We start from the raw sequence: 13,707 nt of genomic DNA, 5'->3' as shown, positions 1-13,707 counted from the left end.
GAAAAATAACTTTTTCTTATACTCATTTGTGGAAATGAAGTCATACTTTTCAGGGATTCAATCAGCCCCTATAACTTTATTTTAAATTTATTTGACTCTCTTATACCAGGGGCAGATTTAAAAGTCACTTCCATATCTTATAACCACATTTTTATTAAAATGTCTATTTTAGGCTAATTCTTTTTTTGGGGGGAGGGTATAATTGCTTTACAATGGTGTGTTAGTTTCTGCTTTATAACAAAGTGAATCAGTTATACATATACATATGTTCCCATATCTCTTAATTGAACCGCAATTTGAGAGGACTGAGGGCTAAATAGATGAGTCAAACCCTTTCTTAGAGTTTGTCTTCAATTTACTGTCTTGTAAGAAGCTAATTTTGTTGCCTTTAGTAAAATGGCTTCACAGCTCTTGTACTGTTAATAAACGGGACGAAATGGTAGAATCATATCCTTGTGAAGATTTGGTGCTGCAGAGTTTTTCCATTAACGTTCAAGAGACGACGAGGAATATATAACACAGTGGCAGTGCTTGGTTCTATGTTCTAGGAAAAACAATTTTTTGTAGAGCTGAGCAAAATGAGATCTGCAATCAGAAATTACTTTAAAGTACCTTTCTTCCGTGACTCCATTATAAGCTACCCTGGCCCTGGAGAAGCTGTTAAAACGTAAGGACTAGATCTCTAAATCGACAAAGCCAGGCTCTTACTTGCAAAGTCTGAGATGGCACAAGGCGATGGAAATCTCAGATCCAAAGATAAAATGTTGGTCTGGATGTTACGCTAACATGTATTATTAGTCATGAGAGGTGAAGAAAGACCATTTCCCACCCAGAGCTCCATTTCCTAAGAAATTGCATCAAATGTACCAGAATAACCTAAGAACCCAAACCGGCAGAGGAAATATAAGGAAAAACAAATATCAGAGAACTTGGGTAGGTCGGATAGAATTTTACAATTAGCTGTCCTTACAGAGCTGTCTCAGGTTGCAAAATGACTGTGAATAAAATAGGTAAGTGTACAGATGCAAGATAACGGGGCACTGACTCTGAGTTGCAGCGAGGAAACACGGTAAATATTAACAGCACAGACATCTGGGGCAGAGACTGAGAAAAAAGGCAGTGCCACTGTCTTCCTAAGAACAGACGACTTCCAAAGAACAGAGTGATCTCCCAAGGGCTTGCCTTGTTCTTTGATGTGACTGCAAGCTGATTAAAAATGCAAAGGTTACCAAATGGCTGACTGATGAAAATGTAGCCACCTTTGGATTCACTGCTGAGAACTGATGAGGGAGAAGCTGTAACCTGGGATGACCCAAAGGAAAAGAGGAAACAAGGTGGGAATTCAAGGACCCTCCGTTACCAAGTCGCTTCAAGATGAGGTGAAAAGCGTCCCCTAAACAGAAATATTTAAATCATCACCACCATATCGTTGGAGTCAGTTGATTTCAGGGAGCAGAATTTTGAGAAAAAGACAGTAAAGAGACCACAAAGTTAAGGGGTGAAAAGGATTTTTGAGTCTTTTAAATAAGAAGGCAGAAACAATTGGGATGGTGTCCAGTCACAACAGAAAAGCATGGAGAACAACTGTCCCGTGACTGTAGGCAGTGCCCCCTGAGAATTATTATTTCGACTGGGTCAATGCATAAAAATATGGCGGTACTTTCCTCAGTTGGGCTCTTCTCGGAGATCCCTCAGAGTGAGAAGCGTCTAGGCTAGTCTGGTGGGTGCCCTAAGTCAGGGCCAAGGGCATTTCAAGCAATGTCAACATTTGTTTATATAGGGGAACGTGGTAAGCAGAACCGTAAAGACGCCCTCCCAAGACTCTTGCCCTCCTCCCCCGGTTATTCAATCAAACATGAATCTAGGGGCTGTTGTGAAGGGTCTCTGCAAATGTGATTAAGGGCACTAGGCAGTTGATAAGCAAACTACCCTGGCATATCTAAGTGGGTCCAATGCAATTACATGACTTTTAAAAGCAGGAGACAGAGGTAGGACCATCCGTCAGAGTGATGCCAGGGAAGATGGGCAAGGACAGAAGAGGCAGAAGGGCCGTCAGAGTGATTCAAACCATTCGATGCCGCCATTGTGGCTTCGGAGAAAGAGGAAGGGGTCCAGGATGTAGGAAATGGTGAGGTCCTCAAGAAACTGAGAAAGACCCTCGGCCAGAAGCCGTCAAGGAAATGCGCGTCTTAACCACAGGAAACGGAATTCAGCCAACAAGCCAGATGTTCCTGGAAGTCGATTTGTCCCACAGCGTCACAAGTAAGGAACCCAGCCCAGGGCACACACTGATTTAAGCTTGGTGGCGCTTAACGTAGAGAAACCAGCCAACCACTGGTGCTTCTGGTCTACAGAACTGGGAGATAACAAATGCTTGTTGTTTGAAGCCATGGAGTGTGGGGCTCTTTGTCACAGCAGCCCTAGGAAATGGATACAGGGAGATGCAAGCAGAGTTGAGCCCAAAGATGACCTTGAAGTTGCAAAGGATGGGATTTGGAGAAACAAATGTGGAAATGCTCAGAAATATATATCCATGGAGTCTGAGACTCTCAGTACCCAGTGGGTGATGACTTTTCCTTCAAAGGTAGAGAATTTAAACATATAGGATTATCAATTCTTACTAAGTCACTATGCCTTCCCAGTCAGATATAACACGAATATTGGCAGCTTGCCATAATTGTTGAGGGATAGAACTGTCTCATTACCAGATGCCTAACTGGTAATCCCCAGATAATACCCACAGGGACTCAAACAGGACAGGGGGATTTGAGAAGAAAATGCATTTGTAGGCAACTTCTCTGACAATAAAGGTTATAAACGCATTGATTCCTTATCTTCTCTACTTGACGGAGGTGACCCAGAAGTTCAATGAGGAAACCCACCTAGTTTGAGGGCACCCCACCTTCAACATCACCCCCCTAGTCTTGAGTGAACAAGAGGAGTTCAGACCATCTGATTTGCCTGTGAAATCTGTTTTGTTCCAAGCCCAAGAGTCATTCGTTGTCAGTCTAACCGAGAGAGGAGGCTTCCCTAACTTCTGCAGAATGCTCAGAGGGATAACGTTCCGAAACCCTTGAGACAATTAGATATTCTTTGCTGTGAACGAACCAGTGGGCTGCTTCATGTTCTCATTTTGCAGCTGACCTCACCCCGCCACCCAAGAGGACCCTGACGGTGCCCCGTTCACGTCAAGACACAAAGGAGCAAAGCACATCCGTTAGAAAGAGACTCACATCAATGGATCACCCCAACCTTGAACCCCCTCTGGTCTGAAAGAAGAAAGGGACCAAAGGAGAAACGCTACTGGAGCTCTATTTGAGGGTTATTTTTAGTAGGATTAGAGCAAAGAGCACGCAAAGCACAATCAATTTGGAGCCAGAAGACAGATGTCAGATCCTTAGTTTTGTTGATTCCCAGGTGAGAATTCCTGGCAGGTTATGAAACGTTCTTTTGTCACATGAAATACGAAGGTAATAATAATACCTTTATGTGGAGGAATAGTTGAGGGAACCAATAAGACAGCAATGTTGGAATATGAACCAAACTGGTACAAACACTCATGTTCCATTCTAAATGTAGGAGGACTAATTATTTTGGAAAACCGGGTTGAAGGCGATGCTAATCGCACATCAAGCATTTGATGTGATCGGCAAAATCCCTATTAGAGGCAGATTTGAGTAACTACCGGGCATCTCTTTTCACTGTCCAACATGCAGGAGTCAGAGTAAGTAACGATAAATGCCACGTCGAGGGCAAAGGGAAACTCATAAAGAGCGTGGCAATGCGGTGAGAAGACCAGTGTAGCAGTCAACGGTTTATAGACAAGACTGGAGGCGGCAGTGAGACCGATGGGTTAGGTCAGCAAGAATCCTTACAAGAAACCACTCTGAGGAAGGACCACTACGAAGGCGCTGGAAACAGCAGATGCACGGCGTGACTCAAGCTCCCAGAATAAAAGAGAAGGGCATCTGCTTCGGAAAGGGAAAGAGCCGTATGATTCATTTTGCCAAAGGTCTCAGCAGAAGGAGGTAGGCTGCCCGAATGCCTTGTTGCTCTGCCTGGAGCGAGCCGGTTTGGAAGGGAGTTCTGAGAGGGTGAAGAGGTATTTAACGTTACCACGCAAGAGCATACACACAGAAATGTACGGTTGCAGGGTCATGGCACTCTTGATGAATCAGGAAAGCTGTGTCCTCAGGGAATTTCGTGGAAGATTCTGGAAAGTACCTCACCCCATATCCAGCTCTGTGCTCCAAAGAGAAACTGCAGGAGCACATGGGCAAAATATTACTTGTGAATAACATACAACCAAAGGTTCATTTCTTCCCATGATCATTTTTTAAATTGGGCATGAACCACGTAAGGTAAAAATCAGTTCCTAGCTGTACTCTGTACTCATCCATATTGTCCTCCATCATCAATCCTCAACCTTGCCATCACTGACCTTTGGAGATGGGCAATTTCTTGTCAAGGGGGGCTGTCTTGGGCAATATACGATGTTTAGTTGCATCCCTGGCCTCTATCCTCGAAATGTCAGTAAGTATCTCCTCTTCCATCTATAGCTGTGGCAACCTGTAATGTCTGCAGATACTGACACACTTCCCTGGTTGGGAACCACTGCCTAGACAATTAGACACCTGTTTATCTACTTTAATCCTTTTAAATTATTTTTCAAAAATGTACTCATCCTTTTTGTAAGCACTGAATACCATGAGATAACCCCGATTTTTTTTTTACAGTATCTGAGCATGTCCTAAAATAAAACTAAGAGATCATGACAGTATTGTGTATAGAGGATTAAATCAGTAAGTAGAGCTTCTATGGTTGATAAAGAATTCAACCAGGACCAGGAAGCACAGCAACGCAGTAAGACATGAGGAGACAGAAAGACTGAGTGACTTGTAAGCATGAAAAAAAATCATTTGAAATTTAGGAGAGTATCTCTAAGGCTAAACGAAAGCATATATATATATATATATATATATATATATATATATATATATATATATATATATCTCATTCAGGATTAGGCAAGGATTCAGAGGGATACGGGAAAGATTCCAAAGTGTTCCAGGTCTGAGGTACATGAAAATTCTTAAATACTTGTTAGGCAGAGAGAGACCAAAAAGAATTTGAAGAGTCTTTTTCAACTTTACAAGAACATCAGGAATAGTTGGGAATGAATTGAACAAAAGAGTTAAGTACACAGATGCATGCAAACTCATGAAAAACTTGAAGACAGGAAACTTGAAATCCTTTAGAGAAACAGAAGGAGCTTCAAGTGATTGTTAGACCCTGGGGATGGCTTGATATTTGGGACAGAGGATGTGTTCCTTGTGGGGGAAGAAGATACATTATGTGGATATAATGACATTTTGATGGAGTAATTATTTTGCAGAAGTTAACAGTATTTCATATATATCTATGTATATATACACACACATATATATAATACAAATTCCATATCATTTACAAACACACGTGTGTATGTGCTTGAGATGGTCAAATAGGAAAGTAATACACATTTATGAAAAGAAATACACTTTCTGCAAGAAGACATAGATGCCCTTTCTTTACATATGTCTCATCCTTCAAATGCAGATGTTTTTCTAGACTAATTTAAGCCGGAAAATGGAAATACGTATCTGTAAGTAGACAATGAGATAAATATGTAACTTAAATACTTGTTAGGCAGGGGGAGACCAAAAAGAATTTGAAGAGTATTTTTCAACTTTACCAGAACATTCAGAAATAGTTGGGAATGAATAGAACAAAAGAGTAAGTAGACAGACACACAGTAATAAAAATGAAGGAAAACTAGTTGGAAATTCACTTTGAACTGAAAGACGGCTAGAACCTGCATATTCTATAAATTGTTACTTTCTGTGGGAATATGTTTTGCAAAATTCATAATGTAAAAATCAATCTCTATATGACTCAAACAATGGAAAAGGCATGGATTATAAGTCAAAATAAAAATGGTGTTGGGACTTCCCTGGTGGTGCAGTGGGTAAACATCCGTGTTCCCAATGCAGGGGGCCCAGGTTCGATCCCTGCTCGGGGAACTGGATCCCCCTTGCGTGCGGCAACTGCGAGTTCTCGTGCCGCAGCTAACATGCGGAACGGCCTAAATAAATAAATATTTTTTAAAAAAACTGGTGTTGACAATTTACATGTAAGCATAAGAAAAAGAAGTAAAAAGCATCTATTATTATAATTGCATCCCTGACCTTTTGCTATACAATGGAAATTATATTAGACTGAGGTTATAAATAACATATACCTCTGAAATTCATGTTCACTACTATGGTCCTTAGGAACGATTAATGATAAATATGTTCATTGGGAAGCCATCTTTCTATTTTAAAAGACAAATATTTTATGTGACATGGTAAGATGCTAAAAGCTTTTTTTTTTTTCCTGTAGGAGTCTGAATAAGTGAGTCTTTCATAGGGTTCTTTTGATTCAACCCACTTTGCCAGTCTCCAATTCCCCTCCCTTCCCTTCAAGCCCTTTACCTTTGCGGCTTCTATCAACCATCCAGTCCCAAAGCCGACACCATATGTTTTTGTTTTATGTGTTTGTTACAAGAGCTTCTCACTTCTGGTCTCCTCTTTTTTTTTTTTTTTCTGGTTTAGCTCATGCTGTGTAAAAAACCAGCCCAAAATGGGAAGGTTAAAACAATAGCTTGTGATTTCTCTCTCACGATTCTGTGGATTGACTGGGCCAAACTGGAAAGTTCTCTCTTGAGATCTCTTGGGTTCTAGTCAGCTAGAAGTTAGGGATGGAATCCTTTAGGGGCTCAGTAGGTGGCTTGCCCGTGACGGTGCAGTTGCATGGTGGGCAACTGACGTTGGCTGTCAACTGAGCATGCAAGCTGAGGTTACTGACAGGGGTAAGTATTCTGGTGTCAGGGTTCCAAGAAGGTTGGTCCCAAGAGCCAGTGTGCCAAGTGGTCTGAGCAGAAACCACACGGCTTCTTACGACCCAGCCCTGGAAGTCTCAGCACTTTGCTACAAGAACCTTCTATTGGTGAATAAAGCCACTGAGGCCAGCAGAAGATGCAAAGACTCCATCTCTAAGATGGAAAAACAGCTGAGTATGAGTATTTTTGTCAATTTCTATCTATCACACCCAGTGTGTGAAATCCGTTTAATCCCATGGGGTGTTGCCAATTGATGGTTAGTAGGGGCTATAAGCAGAGTGCCACCTCGAGAAGAATTCGCCTCTTGACTCAGATAAACTAAATGCTACGATCAAACAGAGATCTCTGCCGGGAGCAAGAAGGACCAGTGTATCCACTGAAGACCCCGAATTATTCTAAAGTCATCCCTTTATACACAGGAAACTTGAGGTTTAGCACAGATGAGTGTCTGGCCTTCCAACTGCCCAAAGGCATACATTACACATCAAATCATACCTAGGGTGCCGATCAAGAATAAAACTCAAGCTCCATCAAGTAAATCATGTGTGTTCCAACCTATTCACTAGCCATAAAGTTCAGCCACATCGCTGTTTAAATATTGTAGATTCATTTCTATAGCAGTAATGAGGATATAGATGGAATTTGACATTCGTTCATCGTTTTTAAAAATATAGAGACAACAACAGTATACATTTGCACCCTCTGTTTCACCTGCAGATGTCATTTTTCATATACAAATTCAACACCGTTGAGGGAGTATTGGATCTGCTATGTTTTGAGCCCCCTTCTAGGCGTGGCAGTTGGCTGGGTAGTGAACAGCGCAGGCACAGCGCACATTAACATGGAGCTCACAACCAAGAACGGAAGCCAGATACACACTAGAGACCAAAAGCATCACCGTAGACGTGAAGTCAAAGTACAGGGCAGTGGAGATTTAGTCTAGAAAACCTAGAGTGAAGAGAAGGAAGGGGCAATGGTGTGGGAAGAGACAAAACAGCTGAGCGAGGAGGAGACCGTTTTGAGTCTTCAAAACCACGTGGAGGAATGAGTGTCCAATTGTAGCACTGATCTAAAGATACAGATGAGTTTTGATCACGCACTGCTTGAGACGTTACGTGGTGTTTCTAGGAGGCAATGGACGTGATGGGGCAGCAGTGGAGGGCTAATAACCATTCGGGATTGTGTGTGGCTGACCGTTAAAGGAGAAGGGATGATTAATGATGGCGGAAATGTTCCGACTCTCCTTCTGTGATTTCGGAGATGGCAGCCGTAACCACGTGTGGCTATGGAGTCCTTGCAATGTGGCTTGCACAAATTGGCATGCACTGTAAAATACACACTGGATACCACATGCAAACTATCTCATTAATAGTTTTGTCTCTACTACATGTTAAGTTACCATTTTGGAACCTCTGGGATAAACTAAAGGAAGTCTTAAAATTAATCCTACTGGTTTCTTTTTACTCTCTTTAATGTTGCTACTGGAAAATGTAAAATGATGCATGTAGTTCATAGGACATATCTATGGGACATTGCTACTCCAGAGAAAATTTGTGTTTCTGAGATGTCTTGGTTTTCTAAGGCTTGCATAGAACGTAGACCTACAGGGTGCTGGAGTGAACCATGAACCATGGAAGTGACTGGTATGTGTTCTGACCTGCCTTCGCTCTAGCAAAACGCTTCTTTCATTCTCAGATAGGAGGATGGAGAAAGGACAGCCCCACCCAAGGTGAGTGTAAGAAGGTTCAGACTGAGAGTGGTCCTTATACGTCCTTTTCCTTGTGTTTCTATTCACTGCACATCAGAATAATCTCTGAGAATCATAATTAACCTTCAGTAATTAGCATTCCCCTATGTCCAAAATAATATGTTTATTTCTTCCTTGATTGTGAATGTTACAATGACTCACAGTGTTTTGCACTAATTATTCTTTCACAAGAAGACGCTCTCTCACTTCATAGGGGTACCAGCTGCCCCAAATTCTTCGGCACCAGGAATGTTATATTTATTTACAGCTCAATAAAACAAGAACGTCCAAAGGGGGGGGAAAAAAAAAAGATGTGAGAGCGTAAGTGACATCCACAGAAACAAACAAAACACAAGAACTTCCAGTCCAAAACTGCACCAGAATCTGACCCCTTTCCTCTCCTTTTTCTATTCCAGAATCCCAAAGAAGCTATTTGATTCATTTTTCTAACATTTGAGCAATCTGGCAACTGATTAGAAGGACCATGACAATTAGAAACAGAAAGCATCTTATCTGTCCTACCTTGTAGGCAGAAAGGCATTGAACTTAGGACAAACTAAGCCCCACCCTCCTTAGTCTGTCTGTTGGGAGAATAGGGTGTGAGGAACACATGATTCGAGGTGTTTGTGGAATCCTCCATTCCTTCCCAGCATTTCCTGCAACAAAGTCCAACCTCGCTACTTCTCCAAATGCTTCAAGATGGGGCTCCTCAAGCGCTGTCCGTGGAGTGGGATGAAGCTTGAGGGTTAACTTCTGGATTTAGCAAGTGAAAGCCCAACGGTGGACTTGGCCAGAGGAATTGGATGGAGTGGTGGGGTATATATACTAATTGGAGTGGATTCAAGAGAGGATAGGAGAGGACTTGAGATAGTGAACGGGGAGAACTCTTCCAGGAGACTGACGCTACAGGCACAAAGATATGGGGCCACAGCAGGAGACCAAAGTGTGGTTAAGTATTTGCAAATGGGATGAATATGAGAATGCTTATGTGTTGCCAGGTATGTCTGGTAGGATAGGAAGAAGGAGAAGATGTAGGCACGGTGGAGGCATAGTGGCAGCAAGGTTCTTGAGTGGGTATAAGAAGGATGGCGTTTCCAACATAAGATGGTCTATGTCTGGGTCTCTTTTCCTCTATGCATTGTCTATTTTTATACTGGGTTGTTGTTAGATCTCTTTTTGAGTTGACCTGTGCATTTGTATGATCATATATGCCAGACAATGAGTTATACTTTACTGTAAGTCATTCCAAGTTCTCTGAAAAGTATAAAATACACGTGGTAACAAGGTGTATCAAAGATCTCTGTTAAGTGCATTGGCCTCTATTGGTGAAGTTGATTAAAGCCATCTATTTTAAGGAATGGGCTCCTGCCCCTGAGTGGGGTGGCAGGCTGGAAACTCAGGCAGGAGTTGCTACTATAGATTTGAGGCAGAATTCCTTCTCTTCTGGGAAACCTCAGGTTTTGTAATTAAGGCTTCAACTGATTAGATGAGGCTCACCCACATTATGGCAGGTGACCTGCTTTACTGAAATCAACTGCTTTTAGATATTAACCACACCCACAAGATGATCTACACAGCAACACCTACATGACTGTTTGATTAAATAACTAGGTACTGTAGTCTAACCGAGGTGTCCCATACAATTAATTGAGCATCCCGTACAGGGGACAAATTAAAATTCTGTTATTGGAACTTCCCTGGTGGTTCAGTGGTTAAGAATCCATCTTGCGACGCAGGGGACGCCGGTTCGATCCCTGGTCAGGGAACTAAGATCCCACATGCCGCGGGGCAACTGAAACCACGTGTCACAACTAGAGAGCCCGCCAGCTGCAACGACAGAGCTCACGTGCAATGGAGCCCGTGCGCCACAACTAGACAGGAGACCACGCTTCTCTCAACAAATTGGGCTGTGGAGAGTTTCTGGTGGATCCTGGCCACACGTGCTCAGCTGAATGAAGTCATAATTTATGCCTGTATCCCAGAGCTCGAAGAAGAGGACACCACTGGCGTTTTGATTCCAGGCAATGCAGACAGCTGTTGTGAAAACCCAAATTCTGAACTCCATTTCCCCTCAATTATCTGGGAGGTTTAGAGAGAAAAAATCGATACTTAGGAAGACCGCGGGATATTTGGGGGAATAGAAAGGGCTGAAGAATCAGCCCATGGTATAGGCAATTCCCAGCTAAATTCCTCCCCTCTACCCATTACCATTCTCCTCAATTGAGAGTGGATTTGTAAAAGAAATAGCAGCTGTCTGTGCCTAACTCAGAATCCAGCACTTCAAAGGGCCTTGGGATCATTTGTGTCCTCTCCTTTATCTCTTCTCCTGTTTTTAATTTTTTCACTTCTCAACACTTGTAAAGATCACAACGAGAGATCCAGCTTCAAAGAACATTACCACAGCTAGTATCTTCAGATCCCCACCAGAAGTCGGTCGCGCTGTTTCTTAGGTATCTTGTCAGTGATTGTTTTGAGCATGAAAACGCAGGAACGTAAGATAAGTCACAGACGCTGTCATCAATTTTGATAAACTGATTAATTCAATCCAGTACTCGAAAAACATAAAACTGTCCTGAAACAAAGTCTACAGACTTGCAAAGGTGCACTGGGCTTTGCAGCATCTGAAGGGCACCCTACCACGATCGGCTTCTCATCACGCAAACCTTATCACCCAGCAGCACCTCAGGGTTTCACTCAAAGTAACTGGATTGTGGGAAAACAATCCACTTTATTGTCCTTTATTTTTTTTTATCAGTAATTGATAGAGGCATTGTTCACTGATTTTAGCCACAGCCAGGTTACAGAATCAACGAATCCGGTCACCAGTGAAAATTTCAAACCCCCATCTTGTACAAATGGATATTGAAAGCTTCAGTTTCAGCTAAGACATATCTAATCACAAAAGGAAATATATTCTTTAGGAAGTAAAGTATTTGCTGAGCCAGTAGAAAAGGATGGTAATTTCTAGGCACAAAGGGAAGAAAAAAAAAATTTAGGCTTGGGCTTAATATCTCAGAGGAAACAGGGGTCTCCGTAACCAGTCCAGTCAAATAAAAAAAGTCCCCGGGGGAAGAACCAAAAAAGCGTTCTGAAATAATAATGTAACCTAATGTGATAGAGAATAGCCAAAGAGTGACAGAAAGATATTCCATCAGAACATTTAAAAATGTTTTGAAAGTATTGTTCTTTCAGAAATGCATGTTATGACATTAACGTGCCAAAAATAACTCTCGTTCCCAGTAAGACCAAATTTAAAAAGTTGAAGTATTTCAGTATTTCTTAAATTAAAGCAAAAAGGAATATAAAGTAAAACGACGGGGTCGGGGGGGTGGGGAGAGACGGGGAGAGAGAGAGGGGAGAGGGGGGCAGGTGGATAGAGAGGAAAACATACAGAGAGAGTAACAGAGGCAGACAGAGATGGAGACAAAACAGAGAGAAATCATTCATTTCTAAGGGACGTCTCGGGACCGGTTTCTCAAACCTCCACAAGCATCCTTCCAGAACCCTGGTGTTTAACAAAGGCCACTTAATGATAAAAGTCCAACACAGTCTATAACCGCCTGCCTTTGAATGTGCACATAAGTAAAATATTAACATGTGCTAATTTATGAGTCCCTCTGTTTGGAATGGACCCTGCTTTCAAGTGTTGCTTCCAATGTCCATTTTTAGCATCATAATTGCAGGGAGAAACCGACGGTTCTGGATTTATTTATTTTTTCACACAACAAGGGTTCAGTCACTCTCACATTTAACATATATGATGTGAGGATATCGCCCTGGCATTGACACGATCGGGACCAAAGCCCTCCCAGTAAATGTTTATTTATTTAGGAAGAAAATGAGTCATGATGTGAAGTATTCATTCAAACACCCTTAATTCCACCCCTCACCCCCGTTACCTCCCACGTATATATCCAAACAGCCATGGGTCAGCGCTGCCTGATTTCCAGGTCCCGTGAGTGAACCAAACAGAGCAAGGTAGTGGCGAGGTACAATCGAAGATATTGCAAAGATTTCAGGATTCTGTGAATTTCACTGGAGCCCTGGGATCACCAGGGGAGCTGATGACAAACAGAGACGTGGATGGGTCACAAGTCACATCTGAAAAACAACCCGTGTCCACTCCAGTGATCAAACAGCACTGGTCCCTCTGTGTTGTCTAAGAGTTTTCACATAGTTTCATGAGTAACTTAACTTTTCCCAAAGAGGAGACGGGGCTTAATTCCATGGAGTTTCATCTTCCCAAGAGCATTTAAGACCAACTTTTCCCCCATGTTGGAGGGAAATAAAATATTGGTCCTTTTTTTTTTTTAAGTGAGTTTCTTTTAAATGGTCTTTTCCTGGTATTTACTAGCATTGGGTGATAACTGTTTCATACATTTAATATAATAACACTTTTTTCCTTCTCTCCCACAAGGAAAAGCTTCTATCAAACCAGTCTTGTATACGACATCTCATGAATGTGTGAAATGCAGTCAGATGATAACTGCTGAGAAACCCCCTCAAACTCAGGGTCTGCTGATAGTGGAGGGTACAGAGCAGTGAGGGCAAAAGTTGAAAGTTTCTACAAGAGGATAAATGCATTTGATTTATCAATCAGATGGGTAATAATAATTCCAGAACTTTTACAGACTTCTGGACAAAAGACTACACTATTAATTGTATTAGAATGAGTTTAAATAGGTTTTATCTTCCCTAAAATCAGTGTTATTGTCTATCTGTCTACCCCCTCATCCATCATCCATCCATCCATCCAACCATCCAGTCATCAATCCTTTCATCCATCTACACAACCACCCAATTCATCCATCCACCCACCCATCCACCCACCCATCCCCCATCCACCTACACACTCACACCTCCCCATTCATCCATCCATCCACCCACCCATCCACCCACACATCCATCCACTCATCCTTTCATCCATCCATCCTTCCATCCATCCATCTAGCCACCTACCCACCCTCCTATTCACCTACCCATCCATCCATCTATCCACCCACCCACCCACGCATTCATCCACTCATCCACCCATCCA

At 42.2% G+C, this 13,707-nt stretch overlaps 1 protein-coding gene across 8 annotated transcripts in view; it reads right to left on the bottom strand.

Moving 5' to 3' along the window:
- LOC117310287 (neuroligin-4, X-linked-like) overlaps positions 1–13,707 on the bottom strand; it is a 345,163-nt gene that overhangs the window by 46,320 nt on the left and 285,136 nt on the right. The gene's annotated exons all lie outside the window — the stretch shown is intronic.

The sequence above is a fragment of the Tursiops truncatus genome, chromosome X (assembly GCF_011762595.2).
Source record: "Tursiops truncatus isolate mTurTru1 chromosome X, mTurTru1.mat.Y, whole genome shotgun sequence".
NCBI lineage: Eukaryota > Metazoa > Chordata > Mammalia > Artiodactyla > Delphinidae > Tursiops > Tursiops truncatus.
This window is presented reverse-complemented; position numbering and strand designations above follow the sequence as displayed.